The 24,253-nt window shown below is 36.5% G+C and overlaps 1 long non-coding RNA gene across 1 annotated transcript in view; it reads left to right on the top strand.

Moving 5' to 3' along the window:
* Nucleotides 1-24,253, top strand: part of LOC147917202 (uncharacterized) — a 172,309-nt gene that overhangs the window by 116,460 nt on the left and 31,596 nt on the right. The window contains exon 3 of the long non-coding RNA XR_015552070.1: nt 10,875-10,947. This is a non-coding gene — a long non-coding RNA (uncharacterized LOC147917202). The remainder of the gene's footprint in view (nt 1-10,874; nt 10,948-24,253) is intronic.

Here is a 24,253-nt window from a genome sequence, read left to right as displayed (position 1 = left end):
GACTATACCATTGCGAGAAGGAAGACACAGGAACAGTGGCCAAGCAGATTCTTGCACTTGTAATCTCAGCATTTCCATTTTCTTCACCATCTACAACTTCCCCAGCTGATTTCACGCTTTGCTGTGAACTCAAATTCCTCCCAAACGCCACTCGGTCTCGCTGGTAAGGTAAAGCTCACAAGAGCGCATGCGTCTCCAGGCAGAGGACGAGAGCAAAGATGGCGCCCGCCAGTCGGCTCCTGAGAGAGCACCGTAGCAGGCCTCAAATGTGTGTCAAATCAGATGCCTGCCCTGCGGGCTAACTGCAAGTCAAGCAAATGAGTCTCGCAAAGTGCAGGAGCCCCTAGAATCCCAGCTTCTGCGCTGTGGCCTGAGGCAGGTGAGTCCCAGCGGCAAGCTCTTTTCTCAGATCCCTATAGCCCATGGGTCTCCTGGACATGAGCCCTGTTGATTTTCAAAGCTAGATGTTTTGGGGGGTCATCTTTCAGGTGCAGGTCTTAGAAGTAAGGGGTGCACAATGTGGGGTTCAGATCCTTCTCGGGGAGAAGATCCAGGTTTTGAGTTCCTTTCGGACTGTGAATCACTGCCAGGGGGAGGGTTTATGACAAGATTGTGTCCCAGCCTCTTCCACCCCCTTCCAGGTGGGCCTGTCTCCTTCCCCCGTGCACAGGAGTCGCTCAACCAGTTTTTAGGTGTTTTTTCAGAGGAAGTTGTTCCACTATAGCTGTAGATTGCGTCCGTTCATGGGAGGAGGTGAGTTTAGGATCCTCTTACGTTGTCATCTTTGAACCAGACTCTATTAATATTTAATTGAATGTGGACATGTGCCTTGTAATATCAGTAAAATGGAGAGGGAGTCCGTTAATAAAGGGCAGCGGGGAGGTTCTCTTCTTTCTTAGTTGTGACCTTTATTACTCTGTCCTTGGCTGATTCTATTCTTGTGATCACAAGAATTTAGTTTCTTTACAGCTTCCTCCTCATATATTTCCTGTGTCTTAATATGTCTTTTGACCAAGTCAAGGCAGTGGGTATCATAAGCGGGCAGTGGAAGTGCCAGGTGCACTTCCACAGGTGGCGGCAATAAAGGAGTGCATTTTTAATAGACAATTTAAAAACAGTAATAAGACCAACTAAAAGTCAATCTGCTTTTTATTATTACCATGTGCCAGCAATTCTAAACAATGCTATTACGAGTTAAATTGTATCCCCCCCAAAAGATATGTTGAAGTCCTAACTCCCACTACCTCAGAATGTGACTTTAATCGGAAATAGGATTGTTGTAGTTGTGATTAATTGAGGTCATGCTGGGGTAAGATGGGCCCCTAATTTTCAATGAGTGAGTTCCTTATGGGAGGACAGGCACATGAAGTCACAGAGACCCAGGGAGAATGCCATGTGAAGATGTAGGCAGAAATTGGAGTGATGCATTGGAGTGAAGGAATACCAAAGATGGGAGAGAGGCATGGAACTGATTTTCCCTCAGAGCACTCAGGAGGAACCAACCCTGCCAATACCTTGATTTCAGATTACTAGCCTCCAGAACTGTCAGAGAATAAATTTCTGTTGTTTTAATCCACCCAATTTGTGGTACTTGGGTACAGCAGAACTAGGAAACTAATACAAATACTAATGATAAAATACTCCTCCCTCTCTTAAAAATCACTAAGTTAGTTACTAATGTAACAAAAATAGAATAAGTATTAGTAACTTTTTACAAATTCTTCAGCCAAATAGATTATATTTCCAAACCTAATAAAGTTTCCTACTGCAGTATAATAGATTTCTTTTCTGAATGAAACTTCACCTTGGATTTGGGTAGGAAGGTAAAGGGAGGAGGAGGAACTTGACAAGCGGGGAACAGTCAGTACAGTAGTGGAAAGCCATGGCAGCCTTTATTGGCAATACTTAAAAGAAGTAGGTGTGCTGACAGTATCTATCCAATTTTTACTCTACCTTCTCATCCACTTCTGCACTCTAACTTCCAATCCCAGCTCCCCTCTTCATAAAATTCTGGATGAAAGCAGTTTTTTGCCTTAATTTACCACCTTTGTGTCTAAGAGTCTGCGAACAGTCAGTCTGGAGCACCGTAGAAGGATGCCAGCATGACCCAAAATGTCACGTTGAGTCTTCTGAGTCCAGAGAGGATTATTTCCCAAATAAGTTACTGAAATTTATAATTGCTGGTTTGCAAAATTAACTGAACAATAAAAAAGAAATAAAAATAAAAAAGAGGAAAAGTAAATAAACAAATTTTTGTCTTTTTAAGTCTTCTCTTTTATCCTGGTGGCCTCTTTTGACCAGCAAATACTGTTTGCCCCATACTTTTCCCCACATTCAAAATACCTAGGATGGATATTATGCATTCCCAACCTGTCAGCGTTGGCTGAATTACAGAGTGCTCGATTATGCTCTAATCGAATAGCTGCCCAATGCAGGCCACGTAATGACTTCCTGATTATCTGCCTTTAAATGATGAATGAAATGAATATGTAACATTCTGTTCAAATATAGCATACTTAGCCTGCCAAATGAAAAGTGATTTTGTGCTCCTCTCTCTGAAAAACGTATATTTTATTGTAATTCAGTTCGGTGGTTGTTCGGCTGCTTGTTTTCTAGTCATCAAGATAAACATTGAATGAGCTATCTAGGAGAACATTAGTCTTCATTTTTGCTTTCCAACATATGCTAAAGGTGTTAAACATTGTTTGGATTATTTGGGTTCCTCTCTTTACATCATCTCGTTGGAAAAAAAATGAGGGAGGTCGTATTTTTATGAGCAGTTCTTGTTGGCAATGTTCCAATACACATTGGCAAAAAACAAATCTGTTATGATGAATGTGTTGCAAAGACAACATTAAAATGTGAATAAATTATTTATTGGCAAGAGTGCTTTTTATAAAGCAGCGATTTACAGTATTAGCACCAAAAAAAGACTACATGCCTGAAACCTGATTGTATGCCTGGTCTATGATAATAGTAGCTTGCACGACTATAGTAGTTTATTTTATTATCATTTTACGTGATTTTACCTTCAATATACTAATTTCCAAAAACCAACTCAAGAAACTGTATGGAGGAGCTCATTGTATGTTATAATAACTTTTAAGAGACAACCTTTCCCACCAACTAGAGAGAGAGAAAGAGGGCACTCAGGGGAGTAAGGAGAGAAAGAATTATAGAGGGAAAGAAGGAAGGAATGTAGGCAGGCAGGGAAGGGGGGTGGGGAGGAATTTTGTTATCTATTCTGTCTAACATATGGTTAATATTGCACAGTTAAATTGGTGCTTACAAGGTTTTGCATGATATATATCCTGGATCAGCTTCCAATAAAGTGCAGTTTGAGATGAAGCTCTTGAAATTTTTCCTTAATTTTATTTTTAAGGGGAATTTTTTAATTAAAATGGAAAAAAGCCTTTTGCATATGACATTTATTTCAAGAGGTTAAGATAATTGATTTAGTAATCTCCTCAGAATGTGTTTCTTCTCCTTATTTCTCCTCCTCTTCTTCCTCTTCCTCCTCTTCTTGTTCTTTTGCTCTTTATATTCTTTTTTCTATGTGCTCTCTTTTATATCTAGTTACAAAAAATGAACTGGCAGTCCCATGGATAAATCCAGCTCACATATGGTTTTGGTTTAGTCCACTAGCATTTTATAAAAACTGTGAATTTCTTTTCAGCATTTGCAAATGGACAAATTTCATGTAAACATGTGGCTATCCAGTTTCTCACTAAAATTCAGATCTAGCAATACTAGGCCTATCTATAGGAGTTGCCTCCTTTGATGAGCCATGCACTGTCTAGTTTGCCAAAATCCAGCCCATTTTTCCCATTTACATTGTAAAACTGGCACCCATTGGCTTTTAAGTTTGCCACCTCTAGGACCCATTTCAAAATCCAGTGTTGGTCCAGTGCTGTCGAACAGAGGGTGTGCCCATCCCAGAGACACACAGGACTGTTCACTAGGTTCCAGAAGGCAATATGAGAACTTCTGCTTATGATTATTTTTATATTACGATGAGAAAGAAATTGTACTTTGCTGAGAATTAATACATCCATTGACATCATGCCCATATTCATTGCATGTATCAGATGGTGATGTGTCTTATGTGGCTCATGGGCTATTTGGAGAATAGTAAGCTTTCCACATTGTGGAGTAGTTGACAGTTACACCATCATTTTTAGGTCACTTTCAACATGATATGATGTTAGAGTTTAATTAAAAATAAGGATTATATGATAAACTGTCAGAGAATGGACAGCTCATATTAAAAGATGTCTATAAAGACATACAGGTAATAAATAATATTGGTAGTATTAGCACAAGTGAACAAGAACATAACAGAGCTGGCTGTACTCCTACTGCTAGTACAGTCTTCCTCAGCCACATTATGAGCCAAAACCATTATGATCTGATAAGAAGTTGTCCACTAAAAATGAATTTTTCAAGATAAAGGTGACATTTTAACATTGAGCGTCAAAGTGACTGTTTTTGTGCTATGAAGAAAACATTTTGGAAGTGGATGCTTAAAAATGCTTCCGTTGTTCCATTCTGAAAACTATAAGTGTGTCAGCTATAAGAAGAAAAATGTCTAAGATAAACCTCTGTCTCTTACACACACACACACACACACACACACAAACACAAACTTAGATGCAGAATCATTGAACTTGTATTAAAGTCTTCCACATATGAAGTTTCAGTGCATTTTTAAGTCATTTGTAAAAATTTTAAAAGGTACTCCTTCCAGAGAATTTGCAAATACAACACTAAAACCTTTCACATAAATGATAGATTGCATTAAAAAGTTTTTATTATTGAGAAATGATCCAATGTTTTATTTCTTATATTTGGATCCATATATATATTTGTAAAGTATCTTTTTCCTAGCTATGGCAGCCATGAAACCTAAGATTAGAATTAAAATAACCTTATAGCAAGGCAGTTAAAGTGTTGTATTATGGTTTTAAAACATAATCTTCAAAACTAATGAACTATATTCATTGGATTTTCCCTTAAAAAAAATTACTCCTTTCCATTGGTTATAAATAAAGTGTGCATTTTAACATCTCTGAAATTAGAGTTGTACCTTATGATTGATGGGTAGCATGTGATAGTTAAATTGGCAGTATTTTTTCTTCCCTAGTGATACATGAAATAATAATACATCTTACATTTAATGGAATATAGCACTAATAATGCTAATGATAATATCTTTAATGAGAAAAAATTGATTTTGTATAATTAATAGATGATATAAATAAAATTTATGAAATATTTTAATTTCATCTTTTTATAAAAGTACACTTTGTACATTTCATTATCTTCTAGGATTTATAATGTGTAAAATACATTGCACAGTAGCAAATGTATATAGTTCATGAATAAATAAATAGTTACATAATGAATGCATATCACAAAAAGATTTATGGCTGGGCATATAATCAAAAAAAGTTTGTATCCACAGCTCCAGCCAGTATACCATGTTGTTTAATACTTTTTCTCTTTTGGAAATCTGATCAATCAAGAAAAAAGCAAAGAAATTAAAGACTCTTCATGGAGAAAGAGATCTATGTCCCTTGTTTGAGCTGGGCCTGCCTGTCTGGAAGAGAGCTTCAAAGATAACAGCAATGTTCTATATCTTAAGACAGCTGTAGCCATATGGGTTTTCATTTCATTGTTATTCAAAACATGTATGTATATTATGTATACTTTTTATGTATAATATGTTAAAATGTATATTTAGTAATATATACTTATTTAACAGATAGTAAACTTTTTACTGAACTATGGCATACTATTTAAGATATAGTTATTTCTATATTGTTTTTATATTTTGCTTATTGCTTAACAGTGTTGAGCACTATTCTTTGGTGCTAGAGACATAGGGGTGGAAAATCCAGAATTCTCTTGTCTAGAAGCTTACATTCTAGTGGGAGAGAAAACAATGAAGAAGTAAACAAGATATTTTCATAATTGATAAAGGCTAGGAAGAAGATAGAATTAGGGTAATGTGATAGAGTTGACTGGGGTTTAGGCTTCAATGCTAGTTAGGGTGATCGTAGAATGCCTAATGTTATAGTGATTTCTGAAATGAGACTGATTGGTTCTCCAAAATATATCCCAAATCTGTCCGCTCTTGTTCCTTTCCCAAGCAAAATAATCTGCATCTTCAAAGTCAACAGCAACCTCCTCCCTGGCAGCCCTGCTTCCAATACACCTACAATCTATCCTTCTCCACCCAGAACCTTTGAGTCCGGAGCCTTCAGGTTTCACAGCACTTTGTCTCTTCACTGTCTTCAGATTCAGACCATCTGCGTCATTAGCTGTGGTTGGTGAGGTTCAGCTGTAACACTTTCTGTTAAACTGAATAAAGCCTGTCCCATAAGCATTCTCACTACATAGAACAACAAAGGACAACAACTTCCCTCAAGAAGCCAGAAACTGCATTTGGGATATTTGCTACCTTCAAAGGCAAATCTCCATGACCCATTAAGAATCTACTGGATTCTTTTGTCTAGACTCCACCTGTTGAATTTTCCAATACAGTAGCATCTACATAGTGTGAATGAGAATGGGGTAATCTTACATTTGCTCTGTCATTTTGGCTTCAGTTATGTTGTTTTCTGAAATGATTGCTGATGAAAAATATAGATATATAATTTTTAATCAGCTAGGTCCCCTTGGCCAGCCCTGGTGATCTAGTGGTTAAGATTTTCTCACTACTGTGGCGCAGGTTTGGTTCCCGGTCAGGGAATCACAGCACCCATCTGTCAGTTGTCATCCTGTGGTGGCTGCATGATGGTGTGATGCTAAAAGCTATGCCAATAGTGTTTAAAATACCAGCAGAGTCACCCATGATGGACAGGTTTCCGTGGAGCTTCCAAACTAAGGCAGACTAGGAATAAAGATCTGGCCACCTAATTCTGAAAAAACTGGCCATGAAAACCCTGTGAATAGCAGTGGAGCATGTCTGATATAGTGCCAGAAGATGAGAAGATGGCACAGAAAGACTAGGCAGGGTTCTGCTCTGCTGTACACAAGGTTACTAGGGGTCAGAATAGCCTCGATGGCACTAACAGCTAAGGTCCCGTTGACATCCTGCTTCCTAATGTGAGTCAGCACAGTAAATAGTGATGTGTTTCCTCGAACGTATTCCTGGAAGGAGAGGGCAAGTTGAAATTGCTCAGTCATGTTTCCTATCAAACTATGTCGTGTTTTTGTTGTTGTTGTTTATTTGTTTGTCTTTTAAATTTCTCAGTGTTCCGGACCTCTATGTATAGATAACAGACTTGTGGCTATAAGCTTTTCTTTTGAGTAGACAAACACCATCCTTAGACAAACACCATCCTTGTTTAGCAAAGTGGAGAAAAAAATAAATGAAAACATTTCTAAACAGTATTTAGCTCTACACTTAAAACTGAAACCTGAAGCTCCTGTAAGACAAAAGTATTAACTGTAGGCTAAGTCTCTGTGTTGTACAACTACTAACAGCTTTTGGGGGACTTTGTTTCTATTTGTCAGCTCACGAACTGCTAAGAAATTTGTTGTTCCAACAAAGATGGTTGTCTATCCCAGGTGTATCCTGATGTCTGTCTTGCCTCCAGAGTCTGTTTTCCAGCTCCGCCTCTGAAGTCTAGATTTGTCACAGGCAGGAGAGGGTGCCTTGGCTTTGTCAATGTGACAGCTCCTATCCCTGCTAAGCTTCTTAGCATTTCATTTGTATTGTTATGAAAATCCATGGCCTCCAATTTACTCCTTCTTCACCCTTTGTATGTAACACTCCAATGATATTCTGTTTTTATAAGAATTAATGAATTCACTGGGACTTCCAAAACCCCAAATCTAATCATGCCTTTTGGGGGAGATTGGTGACAATGCTTATTGACTCCTCTTTTGCTTCTTATTTTTGCATTAATGGAATGGTATCTGGGAAAAGGTAAACTAATAAATTAAAATGATCCAAATAAGAAATTTAAAAAATTTTTGTTTATATTAAAATAGCATTCAGTAAATAGGTTTTTAATTTACCATAATAATAGCTACTCTTCCCTGAGCTTCCACAACTTGATGCCTTGCTAAGAGCTTTATATATTTAACGTAATATATTATCATTATGCTGTGTGTGTGTGTCTGTGTGTGTGTGTGTGTGTGTGTATGATTTAATGCATTATGTTATCATCAGAATTTCCTTTTTGGTAAAATAGGAACAATACCTATCTCCCAGGGCTGTTGTCGTAAAACTGAGATAATGCTTGTTCAAAGTGCCTTCACGTGGGTAGTACTTAAATACAGTTGCTATTGCTGTGATTTTTACTTATTCTGATTTCTATCCTTCTTACTTGATGGACGAGGAACCTGTTTCACAGAAATTAACTTGCTTCAAAGTTCACTTACTATGACAAGGCTTATGTTTGCATCAAGGACTGAAATCCTAGTTTATGTAACCATTTTCTTTCCACTTTCTACCTAGGCATTTTGATTGTTTGTTTTTGTTTTATTTTACTGAGTAATGTGTCTTCTTGATTGAGTTCTTTGCTCTCTGCATACTATGTTTCTTTTTTCTTTTTCTACTGCTTTTCTGCTTGTTTTTTCCCTAGTACTACTGACTTTGCTTCTCTTCAGTGCACCTCCTGAGGGTAATTATTTCTTACCCTTTCTGTCTACTTTAGATCTTTTCATTGATTTTCTCAATTATATATGTCAAAATTCATGTTTTCTTATTTAAGTTGCAGTTGTGTAGAACATATTGTCTTATAGTTCTATCAAATACATGAAGAGTATTTTTTATGGTTGTTGTTTTAATGTTTATCAATAAAACTTTTAAATTAAATACCATTACCACAACTGCCAGAGGACTGACTCAGAGCTAGGATCAGCGTGAAATAAATGAGGTGCCTAGGCTGCAAAATTTAAGGAGGCCCTTGCTCTCAGCTTCATGCAAGTGCAGAGTCTAACTCTGAGTGAGTGCCTCCTTAAAATTTGTGCTGTAGGAGCTTCACTTGCTGGCCCTGAAAGGACTGTCTAGATATTTTTTTCTTAGATCACAGTTTCCTTCGATAATTCCTGGATTGGGAAGGAGGACACTTTGTTATTTTGGCTTTTTAATAATAATGGGCTTAATTTATAGCCCTCTTAGAATTTGCTGTGGTGTGATAACAAGTTTAAAACCAGACAAGGTTTTACTAAAGGCCAGGTTTTCAAAGTGTAATAAACAGCTCCCTAAAGATAAGAAAATGAATATTTAACTAGATGACTATATTTGATTTTCTTCATTTATTTTTTATTATTTCAGTGAAAACCTTCTTGATGAAAATCACATTGACAGGATTTTAATATTTTCTGGTAAATGAAACATGTCATTCTAATGGGTTTAGTATTTCTTTACAGTACCATTTGGTAAACTTTGGTGGCAAGTAATTTTCTCCATAGTTAAGACTTAGGGAATTTCGTGCAGATTTTACATAAAGAGTACAAAATTTGTTCTGAGAGGTTGATAATTATGATGAAAGTAGTTATATAGGTCCTGTTTCAAAGAGCTTGATGATTTTTTTAAAAAATAGAAAAAAAACCCTCTCATCCATCGAAGCTTTAAGTGCTTAATTATTGTTGTTTTCCTTTCAAAGGCAAAGAGAACTATCATGCCCATCAAAACAGTTTTATGCAGAGGGTTTTAGGTTCTTTCTTAAAAAACTAGATCCAAGAAGCAAAGCTCTCTAGAGCTGACATTCATTAAAAATTAGCAGTTAGTACAGTTACCTTGGAAATAGAGGCCAAAACATCTGCGTGTACATCTCCACTGTTTATCTTATGACTGTAATTCCAGAAACTCTAATGTAGGTAGAATGAGAAACATTTTAGAGCTCCAACATCAGATTTTGCGAAGTAAATATTTTCCAATTATTACAATTGACAGTTTTCATCTGATTGCCTATTGAACTCAGAGAAAAGTCCCAAAGCAATGCAAAAACCTGATAAAATCATCAAGTTTCTCTACACTTCTGCATGTTCCTAAATATTGCCTTGTCACCTTCGTTCTCATGCTTATGCTTGGAGAAAGCCCAAATGTAATTTGTTATTGTTATTGTTTTTAACTTGTGCTACCAACATTAAAGGAAATTCACAAATGTGTTATTGTTGTTTGTTGTAAGTTCTCTAAGAGTCTCATGGAAGATTGAACCCAGTATAAAGGCATGTGCATGGGATATCGACACAATATCAAGTGTCTTGTTTCACAGCTTTCCTAAAGCTTGTTCATTGTGTGTCTTTGCACTGAATTGAATTAGGTCCAAACCTAAGACAAATAATGACTTTCTGATTATCTTTCTATAAATGATGAAATGCATACAGTCACCCAACAGAGAGACAAATAAATAGCTAGTGTGGCCTTTGGTAGGAAATCAAAACTATTAAAAGCTATAGGTGGGTTTTTTTTAGTTTGCTTTTTGTTTTTTTAAATATTTTTCTTTTCTTCCGTATCATATTTGTTAATGGTTATAGTGACAGGCATTGCGTCTCAGAATCGGCTCAAATCCTCATGGAAGCAGCAACTGAGACTAAAGAAAAACTGGCTCTATCGGGTTAATCTAGGATTTCCAAACTGGGTATAGATCAAAAAAGAAACCCAAGGTTTCCCAGTGAATGGGGATCTTGGTTTTATTCATATAAAGCTCTTCCATCACCCACTCCAGCATGATGCTTCTGAAATGCAGAAACCTGTCACTTCTGAGATAAACTCACTAATCCACTTCTGTCCTTGGTGTTCTCTGTGTTTGGTGGGCAGATCTTTTTGGTGTGGATATTTCATATCGCTTATTCTCAGTGCTACCTTTGTGTCATAAGCTGATAGCTTTAACGATGCTTTTCTTGTCTTTTAGATTCAACGAAGACAACCAGACGGCTCGGTGTGGTGTTTTGAGAGCAGCCCAGCCCGTTGAAGCTCTTCTGCAGGTAATCACCAGGAATGACAGCATGTGTGTCATAAACCAAAAGAGTTGCTACTGTGTTCACTCAATCAAAGTGTCTGTGAATTCTTGTTCCTAAGTAAATATGCAAGTCAACAATAGCCTCATTTGGTATTTTTCTTGTTCTTAATCAGGATTCTAACCTTTCTTGCTGCTCACATACATGAAAAAAAAAATGCATGTGTTTATCGAAAAAACAAACAGCTGCTCTTCCCTCCACCCAGGCTAAGTTAGTTATCCAGGGCCCTCATTACACTGTCAATTTACCACTTATCATAATTCTCCTACTCATTGATTTCATCTCTATGCCAGGAGCTTCTTGCTGATAAAGACAGTGTCATAATCATTTTTTAACCCCCAGTGTCTATGTCGGTGCGTAAAGAAAGTTGTTTAAATGATTGAAGGAACTAATAACAGAAAACTTTTAAAAAATTATATCGATGTCCATGTATAGACGTAGATATAAAATCCACCATCTATGACTCTATCAAGTTTCAATTTTATGTGTTCACATTTTTCACTAGTGTGATCTTTCTTTTCAATCTAAGCAACCTTCCTGACTTGGGAGTTCTGTTAAATGAGCACACAACCGAGTGTCCTTTTCCTTGGTTGTATATATTATACCTTTTGCACTGGAGAGAGAGTGTCCATAGTGGAGGGAGACTTGATATGTTCTAATGAGTATGACTGTCTCAGAGTTGGTGGCCCTCACCCTGAGAGTTCTTCCTGTCACCCAGTGTTTCAGTCTAAGTGTTAGCCAGTTGGTGAATGAGATTTTGGAAAAGTTCCAAGCTATAGTTAATTATGTGCTTTTGCGAAATTCAGCTGTCTTTGCTGCCTTCATGGATACCTTTTCTCTGTTTAGTAAGTGGTTTGTTTTGGTTTTTTGCACCTCTAACCTTATTTACAGTTTTCTTCCATAAAATAGAAACACAATATAGTACTGAGGCAAATTGCACGTTACTTAGGATTTGTTCAAAGGTTTTAAAAAGACAGTGAGATAACATATGTAATAGCACTCTGAGAACTATTAAGAATTCTACAACTAAAAGGAATTTATCATTTTTTATCATTCATTTTACTTTTTAAAAAACACATGGTGGGGCCGGCCCCATGGCGTAGTGGTTAAGTGCTTGCGCTCCACTGCTGGCGGCCCGGGTTCGGAACCCCGGGCGCACACAAACGCGCACTGCTTGTCATCCACCGCTTGTCAGGCCATGCTGTGGTGGCATCCCATATAAAGTGGAAGAAGATAGGCACAGATGTTAGCCCAGGGCCAGTCTTCCTCAGCAAAAAAGAGGAGGATTGGCATGGATGTTAGCTCAGGGCTGATCTTCCTCACAAAAAAACAGAAAACACATGGGAATATCTGACTTTTGAACCTGTGACATGAGACATTTCTGTATTTTTTGTGGAGTTTTGATGGACTTTTTTGGTCTTTTCTTGTTTTATATACAAGATGGGTTGCTTGTGTGTTATGTGTGTATGTATGCTTTCTAGACATTTCCAGGTGTGCTTTTTTTTTTGGCTTTTCAATCCATTCTTTTCACTTTCATTTTGCTTGTTTGTTCCTATAGAGAAGAAACTTCATGATAAAGCTAATACTTCAACTCTAAAAATGACAAGTCTGTGGGATTTGGGGTGGGCTGGGGTTAGGAAAAAGAACAAGCTGAGGAAAAATTAAATAGTTCCTAAAGAGCATGTTACTTACTGCGATATAATCCCAAAGGAAATTGCTATAATGTAAAAGACTTGGAATAAGAAATCTTGATGTTAGATACATGTCAGCTATGGTCAGAGGAGCTAAGAAATTGATGAGTTGCAGATAATATCGGCTGTTGTATTTGAAGACATTTCATGGATGAATTCTGAAATGGAGTCCTCTGTTGGATAGATACTTTGGCAACCTCAGTATTATTGATCTATTGAAGACAAAGAGAAAAATGTTCTGATCGGTATGCTACGAAGAGTTTGCTTCCTGGGGGAGTCAGGCAGTCTCATGCTTCCTAACTTTTCATTGCAGTTGTGAAGCCCACCTAGGAAGACAAAGGTTTGAATTATTAAAGAAACTGAGTTTTCTAGCCTTGAAGGGGAATTTTCAATATTCTGCAAATTTTACAGCATCTTGTTTGAAAATACACATTTTTTCCCTCGTATTTAAAGACAGAAAGAAAAATAATTCACTCAGGAGTGAGAAAAGTTAGCTGTGACACTAAAATTCAGTTGAATGTATTAAGGTGTAACTTGAGTTTTAGACACTTGTCTTAAGAATTGGTCATTTAGAATTTGAACACCTAGCCTGCTGTTTGATATTATGTCAATCCCAAAATAATCTGTGGGTAAAATTAATGTTGTTATTAATATTTTAAATCTTTTTCTCTAGATAAGCTGGTATAATAATAATCAAGTTTTTGACTCATACATGAAACTTTCTCCTTAAAACATCCTATTTTCATATTATGACATGAATTAAATCTTTCTTGAATATAAGAATAAAGCATAGTATATAGTGTGGAGGAGTAAGTGTTTCACTTTCTTCTTTCCCGGATGACACTCGAGCTAGTAGCTGAGGGTGTGGATTTTTAAACAACACAGACTTGAGATGAATTCTGTCTTTGCCCTTTTTCTAAGTGTATAATCTTGGCAAGCTGTTTAACATCTTCAAGTTTTCGTTTCCCAACCTGTAAAATGGGAATTATAATAGAACCCATCTTATGAGCTTGTTATTAAGATTAAATCAGATAACATGTGGAAAACGTAGCAATGTCTGGAACACAATAAATACTCTGAATATGTTGGATATTCATATTATTCCAATAACTCTATGGAGGATACCATGTAAAAAGGTAGAAATTTGTTTGACTCAAATGCTAAGGGCCCTTGTACAGTTAGTAAGATATATCCAAAGTAGAACCTTTTATTTGTGTGATGGCAAGTTTGTAAATGTATTTTGAGCTCACTCTTCTTTGGGGTGGAAGTGAGGCCTTGGCAGTACATAAGTTCCAAGAGACCTAGAGGTGTGACAAGGTCTTCTCTCTGCTTTGACCGAAGTGCTCATTAGTGCCTGCTAATGAGAAAAGCTTAGGTCAGAAGCCAAAGAGCGTACACTGTCAGGGTAAGAAATGGGAGAGGTCAAAAGGCCAAGGTCAAAAATCAGTGATCCAGGTCAAATCATGACAGTGGACAACCCAGTGTTGAGAATCAGGTGGCCACAAGCAGAACGTGCACTTTCACGGAGAAGAGAAATGAGCACACATTGTCACAGCTGAAACGAATTAAAACAGTGTGTTCCTTGACATCAATCAGAATATCATTACAAGAGTTTCCTTTGGAGTTCAGGCAAAAAATTAGTCTGAGGCATTAAATTTTTTTATGCCAGATAACAGAAAAATATTGCTTTCAAAGCAATATGCCTATAAAATATGAAAATATTTGCCTGATGGAGTGGGAATTAGGGATAGGATCATGTTACATGTTATAGTTCAAATTAAAGGAACTTGTTTGAAGATAGGTATTCTTTGGTCTACCCATGATGCTTGTAGGCCTTATAGGAACAAATGCCTCAGTTCATGTTTGGGTTTGATTCACTCATTCATTCATTCATTTGTTTGTTCATACATTTTTTAATTTATTTTGTTTTTGTTAGGTAACATGATCATGCCATAATCTTTTTCTGGCAGTTGTTTCATTTTCACCTCAGTATGTTGACATATTTGTTCTGCTTTATTTTATTTCTCCCTGCAGCCAAGACAGACAGACACTTTCTCTATTTACAGAGCCTCATGGTTATTGGTGTTAGGTATGTTTTCCCGCTCTCTTGCTTGCAGCTCTGAAATGCACTTCTTCACCAAACATTCGGAAGGATCTTTGTAAAATACGCATCGAAAGGTGTCATTCTTCTACGTAAAACCTTTTATTCACTTCCCCTTGGTCTCAGAAGACAATCTAAAATAAACTTTTCTTCTGGACCTAAATGGCCCTGCATTATTTTGCTCTTGCCTAACTCTCCAGCCCCATGACACACCGTTCTTGCTTGCTTACCATTCTCCAACCGGCATGAGTTTCCTTCTCTACCTGGAATATTCCAGCCGTTCCTCAACCTGAGATTTCTGTGTCTGGCTGCTCTTTAGCTATGCTTCCCAAAGTGGACTTGTTCTCCTTCTTCGTTCATGTCTCAGCTCAGATATTACCTAATAGTGCTTTTTGGACTAACATATGTTATTCTGTCATTACCCTTTTTATTGTCTTTATAGCATTTATCATAATCTATTATTTTTATTGATTTAATTACATTATTATGGTCTCTTTCCACCCAATTAGGATGTGTACTCCATAAGAATAAAGGCTTTTTCTGTATTGATTGTGACTCTACCCCCCAGAGACCTTGGCAGTTGGTAGATGCTCAATAATATTTTTTAACAAATGAATGAATAAATCACAGCCTTATTATCTTGTCACTGTCATAGTTCATGATCTTCCTTCATGCTTTGAGTTATGCAATGTTTATTGAGGACTTATCATGTGAAAGGAACTTGGATCTTGGGGACAAGCAGATAAATAAAGGCTTGCTTCCATCCCTCTATGATAGGGCTAACAAATATGTTGCTGCTAGCCTTGGTGAATTCGTGGAGCGCTATGGTAGGAAGATTCTGGGGCTATGTGGTAACTCATGAAAAGATGCCAGCAGCACAGAAGAGGGAAGAGGAAATACTCATGTCATAGATTGTCCATTCCTGCTTAACTATCGAACAGAACAGATACATTTTCAAAATATCTTTCTTGTGGGCAAAAAATGGCTTTTTGTAAGTCCCTCTTATGTGCCATGCCACCTTTAGCCATGGAACTTTTTTGCATAGGCTCCCTTGTTCGTCCTCCTCATGGCCCCTTTATGTAGTGGTCATCCTTCATTTCTCAGCAAAGGAGTCTCCAGGGATTCATCCTCTGACTACCTCTCCACTCTCCCCAGACTAGGCTAGTTCTTCTGTCCTACACTTTTCATGGCCTCCTTAACTTCCCTTTTATAGCACCTCGCATTGTTGTCATTGTACATGGATCTGTGTCATTAGTGGATTAATGCCTGTCTCTTTAGCTGGACTGTGAACTCCATGAGGACTAGTCGATCTTTGTTTTGCTCGTGATTTCCAATACCAACTTACATGGGATTATACTCTTTTTCCCTTGGAAACTCTCTGTTAATATATTATGCTAATTCTGAAGCACTGAATCTAAGAATATGACATAAATTTTTAACATTGCCCTTAAATATTTTGATACATTTTCACTGCTGTGGTTTTGTGCTTATATCTAGAGATGATTTCATCAAATAGACAATTTTTGAATCTATGACAATAAGTGATTATGAAATGGTGAGAAAACTACAACGATAAATAGATGTTTCTACCACACAGCAATGGTAGAAACTTTCTGGGTCTAACCAAATCTCACCTCTTCTATTTAGCGTCATGCAACTACTTTTGCCTATGTTATTCACCGCCATTTCCGAATTTCTGTCACATCTTATATCATGAGATTAGCAATTAAAACTTTCCCTATCCAGATAAAAAACATAGTATAAACAGCCAATTTTTTTTTTCTCATGCTGCCTTGTGTCCTCTCTCCCCTAAATGTTTTAGGCGTAAAAAATATTTTTGTATTGAGTGGTTTACTTCACTTATCAGCTGATTTTGTTCAGCTTAAAAAAATAAAAGCCTCCAAAAACCCTTTCCCACTTTTTTAAAAAAGGTGAAGATGTGAATATGAACAAGATATTTATACTTTCAGAGCCAGCTACTTACATTTATAACCTTCAGGTTGCCTTTGATCCTAAATCAGCTTTTAATTACCATTGTAGTTACATTGGTGAAAAAATGATTCTGTTATTTCCAGAACATAGCAAGGATATGACCAATACTATCTCATGAGTAAAGTTATTTTAAGGCTTTTATTACTAATTATAGTTGGTTTATTGTAATTCATTGTTCACTGGCCTTCTAGGCTATTTACTTAAGGTTCTATTCAGTATTACAGCTGCTGCTGCAGCTGCTATTCTTCTGAGATTCTACGACTTCCTGAGAGTAACAGGGCTCCTATTTGGAAGAGGGTGTACTTGGGCTCAAGGGAGATGCTTAACTTAGTGTCCCCTAGAATGTGCTTACAAGAGGATGCATTATTCCCAACTCCAAGAAGAGGTTAAGAATGTAAAGAGAATGGTAGATGAGCCCTTTAACCATTACAAACTGGCATACGCAACAGTGAAACCGTTTATTTATTTACTTATTCAGTTAGCTAGCTATCCACAGCCAGTTTTCCCTTTGTATTAGATTTCCACTTTATAAAAAAATTTTCCTGATTGCTCAATTCCCAGTCCAGCCTTATTTCTTCCTTTGCAAATGAAAAATAGGTTTTTTAGGTTCCTATGCAATTCGTTTATTCCACAAACATTGTTGAGTGCCTACTATGTGCCTGGAACAAATTTTGCAACTCATGCAACTCATTTAGTGTTAGCCAGCAGACACAAAGATAGTCATGTGACCTCTTTCTGTAATCTCGAGGAATTCCCACTCTGGCTGTTGGGTACTTTGACAAGTGGTTGCATGAAAGTTTGCAACAACACTCTGATGGCATGATCACCTAATTTTCTAATTGAATCAAGTAACAGAATACTTCAATAAGTTTGAAATGGGGGGAAGGGCAGGAGAGAATGATGAGTGTCATGGACTAAAGTTATTTCTCTAAATGTGTTAGGTTGTGAGGGTAGCCAGATTCATTCTGTTTTACCCTGTTTATGCAAGGGCAGACATTTTAGCCACTCCCATATTTTAAATTTCACTCTTTTCATAAATGAAAAATTATTTTCGTACACTTTATCCTAGTTAACAAACCCTCTAGTGAAGATTTAGACAGGGATTTTTAAAATACTTGACTTAGCCGTTTGTAGATCTCTAATTGAAAACTTTCAAATGCTCGCTAGCCTCCATTGGACTATGCATTTCTGATTAGAATAGGTCGAATGTAAGCTAATGTTTCCAAAGAGTGAATTCAGAGCACAAGCCATTATATCCCACTGTCTAAAATACCGGAAGTATTTTAAAGTAAATTACAGGCAACGTTAAAGAGGGGTTGGCATCTCACTCTCTGCTTGGATACTTGCTGAGTTACAGAATCAGCAGTCTTGCCACAGGGCTGCAATGGGAGCAGAGCCAAGAGGAGTGAGAGAGATCTTGGGCAAGCACGCCATACGTGGAAACCAGATGCCAGCAGAGGCCACCAGCAGCAGTCAGACCAGATCAAGCCAGATTTGTTCCATTAAAATCAAACCTGATGTCTCCTTCCTCCCTTCTCCTAGACTTTAACCTGGACAGCTAGAACTAGAAGAGAATAGGAGGAGACGAAAAACAAAAATAAACAATCGGCAACAAACACAACTTACCTTTTTCACCTGACCTTCCCCCACTTTAGAACCCTAAGTTTGAGGTTTACTTAGTGACAGAGAGGAGGAGATCAGTGTTCATTTAGATGATTCTAAAGATTTAAACTTGTCTGAAAGGAGTTTGCTTGCTTATAAGGTGTTTATTTGGTTTTTTGTTTTTTATTGTGGCAAAATTTACATAAAATATACATAACATGAAATTTACCATTTTAAGGTGTAGAGTTCAGTGGCAGTGCGTACATTTCCAACTCTGTGCAATCATCCCCACCATTAATTTTCCAGAATTTTTGCATCTTCCCAAACTGAAACTTTGTATTTATTAAATGCTAACTTTTCATTACTCATCTCCAGTCCTTGGCAGTTAACCATTCGACTTTCAGTCCCTATGAATTAGACTATTCTAAGTGCCTCATATAAGTGAAAACAAACAATGTTTGTCCCTTTCTGGCTAGCTTATTTATTTCACTTAGCACAGTATCTTCAAGGTTCATCCATGGTATAGCATTGTCAGAGTTTCCTTCTTTTCAAATACTATTCCTTTGTGTGTGTGTGTATACCACATTTTGTTTGTCTACCCATCTATCAATGGATACTTGAATTGTTTCCATGTTTTGGCTATTGTGAATAATGCTGCTATAAACAGGGATGTGCACATATATGATTGAGTACCTGCTTTCAATTCTTTTGGGTTTATACCCCAAAATGGAATTGCTGGGTTATAAAGTAATTCTGTGTCTAATTTTTGAAGAATATACCATTTTCCACAGAAGTTGCATCATTATACATTCCCAACAGCAGTGTACAAGGGTTCCAATTTCTCTGCATTCTTGCCAACACTTATTATTTTCTGGATTTTTTTTCATAGTGGCCATCCCGGTGGTTCTAAAGTGGTATCTCATTGTGGTTTTCGTTTGCATTTCCCCAATGATCAGTGATGTTGAACATCTTTTCATGTGTTTATTAGCCATTTGCGTATCTTCTTTGGAGGAATGTCTATTCAAGTTCTTTGCCTATTTTTAAAATTGAGGTTTTTCTTTGTTGTTGAGTTCTAAGAGTTTTTATTATTTTTTTAATATATTCTGGATATTAATCCCTTATCAGATATATGATTTGCAAATATTTTCTTCCATTTTATGGATTGCCTTTTCACTTTGTTGATAGTGTCCTTTTATACACAAAAGGCTTAAAAAATTTTGTGTTCCCTCCCCAAAACTCTAGTACATAGTTGTAGATCCTAGTTCTTCTGTGTGAGCTGCCGCCACAGCATGGCAACTGACAGATGGGTGGTGTGGTTCTGCGACTGGGAAGCAAACCAGGGCCACCAAAGCAGTGAGCACCGAACTTTAACCACTAGGCCATCAGGGCTGGTCCAAAAGGCTTTAATGATGAAGTCCAGTTTATCTAATTTTTTCTTTTGTTGCCTATGCTTTTGATGTCATATCCAAGAAATCATTACCAAATCTAGTGTCATGAAGTTTTCCCCTTATGTTTTCTTCTAGGAGATTTATAGTTTTGCTCTTACAGTTAGGTCCTTGGTCCGTTTTGAGTTAATATGTGTGTATGGTGTAAGGTAAGGGTCCAACTTCATTCTTTTGCATGTGGCTATCTAGTTTCTCAGCATCATTTGTTAAAAAGACTGACCTTTCCCTATTGGATGGACTTGGCACCTTGGTTGAAAATCGTTTGACCATGTATGTGAGGGTTTATTTCTGGGCTCTCTGTTCTATTCCCTTGGTCTACATATCTGTCTTTATGCCAGTACCACACTATTTTGTTACTTGTTTGTTTTTTAACATATGACTGAAGAAAACAGTTATGGAATTTTCCTAAGATGTCTGATATGTAATGGAATAATGAGAAGAAGACATCGGGCAGTATGGTTAGAGGCAGTGATTTGAAAAAATAAAAAGTTATTTAAAAAAGTAAAAATTAATTTTAATACCCTAACAAGTCAGAACTGTTTGTATTGGTCAGCTTTTCTACACTGAAACTGCAAATCAAACAAACATAAACCTTAGTGGCATACAACATTAAGCATTTAGTTGGCACACCATTCTGCAGGTGGTTGGGCATTGGCTGTTTTAGGCAAGCCTAGCTCAGCTGTGGTGGCTCTGCTCTATGTGTCTCTTATCCTTCTCTTGAGACCAGAGGCTAAACGTGATCTTTTCATGGAGATGGCAGAACTATAAGAGGGCAAATGGAACAAAGGAGCCTCTTAAGGCCTCAGACTTTGAACTATCACACTGTCATTTCTGCCTCATTCTGTTGGCCAAAGCAAATCCCATGGCTGGACCCATTGCTAGGGGTGAAGAAATATGGCCTATTCCTTTAACTGGAAGAGTGAAAAGTCACATGGCAAAGGGAGTGAATTTAAGTTACCTAGACCAAAGTCCTTGATAGTTTTAAAGTCAAAAATTAAATTCTCTTGTTATTATTTATATTTCACCTATGACTTTCCTTTAGGGAAGAATGGAGAGTAAAGTCTAATTTAAAGGAGGGAGGGAAAGTGGTGGAGTTAAAAAAAAAGATGTCTCTTTCTCCTTTGGTGTATGTTTGGATTCATTTTCATTAAATGTACAGGTTCTGCTACTTCACTGCACACATGCCTGGTTTCCTTACTAACTGGGAACTACTTGAGGGCAGATGCCTTATTATCATAAAAAGTACTACTACTAATAAACAATATCTATAAAGCATTTACCATGTGCCAGACTCTCTGCTAAGTGCAGTACAAATATTCCATTTAATCCTCGAAACAACAATCTTAAGTAAATAATAGAATACTTATTTCACAGATGAGAAAATTAAGACACAGAGAAATTTTATTATTAGACAAATTCATGCAACTTCTTTACCTCCTAGCTAGCCCTGTGTAGTGGATGAATAAGTGTACAGTGAGGGCAGAACTGCCGTGATGCAGAGGCCTGGGACGCTATTTTTGCCAACTGTCCCAAAGTAAATTTTCCAAAAGGAAAAAAAATACATTTGTCAGAAATACTGTAGCAAAAATTACATCAAAGCAATCATAAACAAAATGAATTAATTCTATTTGATCCTCACTGTTGTAAAGAATTCACAAATTATCCATTGGTATAAAAGTATAATAAAGGCAGACGATAGACTCTCTCTTGGAGAGACCTGTTGCCACCATGGGTATGATACCCACTTCTCAGGTTTTTCTCTCCGACTTTACTTTTTGTTTCTGTTTTTTTCACCTAAGCTTTGGGTGCTTAGTCAATTTTGATTGAATGACTAAATGTCATATATAATTTAAATGATGAAGACACTTTTATATTAAGGTGTACAGAACATCTCTTATGAGCTCAAGTCCTTACATTTTCTTTCACTCAAACAAAGTTACACTAGCTTCACATTGAGTTATAATTCAATCTTTGGGTCAAGATGTGTCCTATTTTGCCTTGGTCCATAAACTTATGCTTAAAGACAAAAAAAAAAAAAAAGATTCTGTGACCATTTTTATACAGCCTACATTTATTTGGATTCAGAATAAGACATAAGAATTTTAACATTTATTGTGAAAATAATATGGTGGGCTAGAATAAGATGGTCTGAATGATTAATTTCTAATGGCCAGAGCACTGTGCAAATTTAAATGATATTAATGCTTTCATTTTTTCATAGTCAATATTTGCATTTCTTAATAGTGAAAATCTGCTAAAAAAATCAAATGAATTATGATCCTGAGGCCTTGAGCAACTAAGGATTATTTTAAAAGAATTTCAGGCTTAGCTATACATCTCTTGATTCAGGTCAAAATTCTGAACATTGGGATGTTAGAGGTCTAATTCAGCAGTCCATCCTTTCTAACATATTTGAATGTTAAGAATAATTATACTGGAACCAATAAGCATTTAGAGCTGTTCTTTTTTTAGAATTGCCTTTGGTCTGCAAAGGACGAACAGGAGCCTCAGTTAAACTTTTAACAGGGTTATTTTTGATGTGAATTATTTACATAGAGATTCTTTCCAAACTAGTATTCTTCCACCTTCTGTAAAAAATAGTCCCTCTTTAAAAAACAATCAATAAGATGGAAATAGAAACCTCTCTAAACATTAAAACCTAAACAAAAGCATACTGGTAACATCAAATATCATTTCTAGAGGTGATCATGATTACAAAATTCTTTATGAGACCCTATTTTCTGTCGCAAAGGAGCAGAGTACCACCAGAAAACAGTATCCTAAGCCAAATACAAAACAACTAGTTAGTATTTTTCTGTATATTGGAAATAATCATTAAATTCATTCCAGAAGAGACATTGATTTCTTTGTTTTAAGAATTTTTCTGTGGAGCATAGATAAAGCTAATTTCTCCCCACATCAAAAATTTTTTAATTCTTCCTTATAGAATAAAATGCAAAGCCTCTGAAAACTGACAGTAGCATTGTTTGAAAGGCATAATGTGGTGCGTTTAACTTTCCCTAGGTTAGGAAAGCAAGTAAGAAAGCTTGTTAGAATTGTGTCTAAAACAAGGATAAATAGGCTTTAAAAGAGACCTAACAGACCCCATAAACAGACACAGCATAAACTGTGATGTTTATCTTGACACATTTCTGTGGTTAGTCTCATTTCCCAGCATTTGCTGTGTTATAAATAGTAGAGTATAGGAGAAGGGTGTTACTCTTTTAACAATAATGGAACCATCCAGACTGGGCTCCAGAGCAGCATGTTTTATAAGTTGAGTGTGAATGCTTGATTTAGGACAATCCTTTCAAAAGTATATAAAGCCCTGCTTGGATTCCTCTCATCCTGTAAATTATTATCATTTCATTTCATTTGTTTAGCTAAAGTTTTCTACTTCAGTCCTACCTTAGAGAATAACCAAAATATCAGGACTAAGTCTCCATCTCTCCCTACTGCTACCTGCAGAACTTAACTGATTTGTCACTGACCTGTATTCTGTTTCTACTGGTAGTACCAATTTCACATAATTCTATTGTTGTTTCAGGGATATAACTTTATGTCACACTCCTGTTTTTTTTTTTTTTACAAAAACACTTCAATAATTTTAATTGCCTCAAAGCCCAAATGCCTTAGTAAGATTTTCTAAAAAAGTGTCACAGGTACATGGAAAGTTCTTCTATACCAGGAGATATTTTGCAGACCCCTTCCACTCACAAGTTCCACATAAAATGTCACCTCTGCTCTGAAGCCCTTCCTGAATGTCCTGACTTTGTCACTCTGTGCTATATCTTTTATTCTCTTAATACCAAGTACATACTTATCATGGAATTTATTTACAAATTTTATATTTCCCAATGGATATTGTAACTCTTCAAAATATGGGCTATATAATATTCATCTTTATTTCTGCGAAGATTAACCTCCCAAATAAATACATGTTCAATAATTGAAATAGTGCTTAATATATATTTGTTGAGTGACTGTAATTATATGTTTGGTTTTCTTCATTCGTTTTTATGTCTCTCTCCAACCCTCAGACTTTAAGTTGTAGGGAGTGAGAATGCATATATATTTTGTTCACCACTGTGAACCAATGTCAAGTACAATACCTAGTGTATAGAATAATACCACATAGGAAGTGGGTGGGGGGAAACAGAATTTTGAAAATAAAATAAAGGTAAAAGTTCATATTTTGAAGAGGTTTTAGTACTACTGTGTCTGCTAAGGAACCACATTTTTTTTTCTAGCTTTCTAAAACTCAACTTCATAGTTTAATAATAGAAGAAATAATACAAGTAATTAAAAAGAAAAGAAAGGAAAATATTGAAGAAGAACTTATAAAGGAGACATTGTCTAGAATATGCTTCTCACATATTTTTAAGGAAATAATATCATTCTACTCAGCAATTAAAATAGAGAAATTAAAGTGCATTTCTAAT

The sequence above is a fragment of the Ceratotherium simum genome, chromosome 4 (assembly GCF_057802395.1).
Source record: "Ceratotherium simum simum isolate JZ-2026a chromosome 4, ASM5780239v1, whole genome shotgun sequence".
NCBI classification, from domain to species: Eukaryota; Metazoa; Chordata; class Mammalia; order Perissodactyla; family Rhinocerotidae; genus Ceratotherium; species Ceratotherium simum.
The sequence above is the reverse complement of the archived record's forward strand: the minus strand, read 5'-3'. Positions and strand labels throughout refer to the sequence as shown.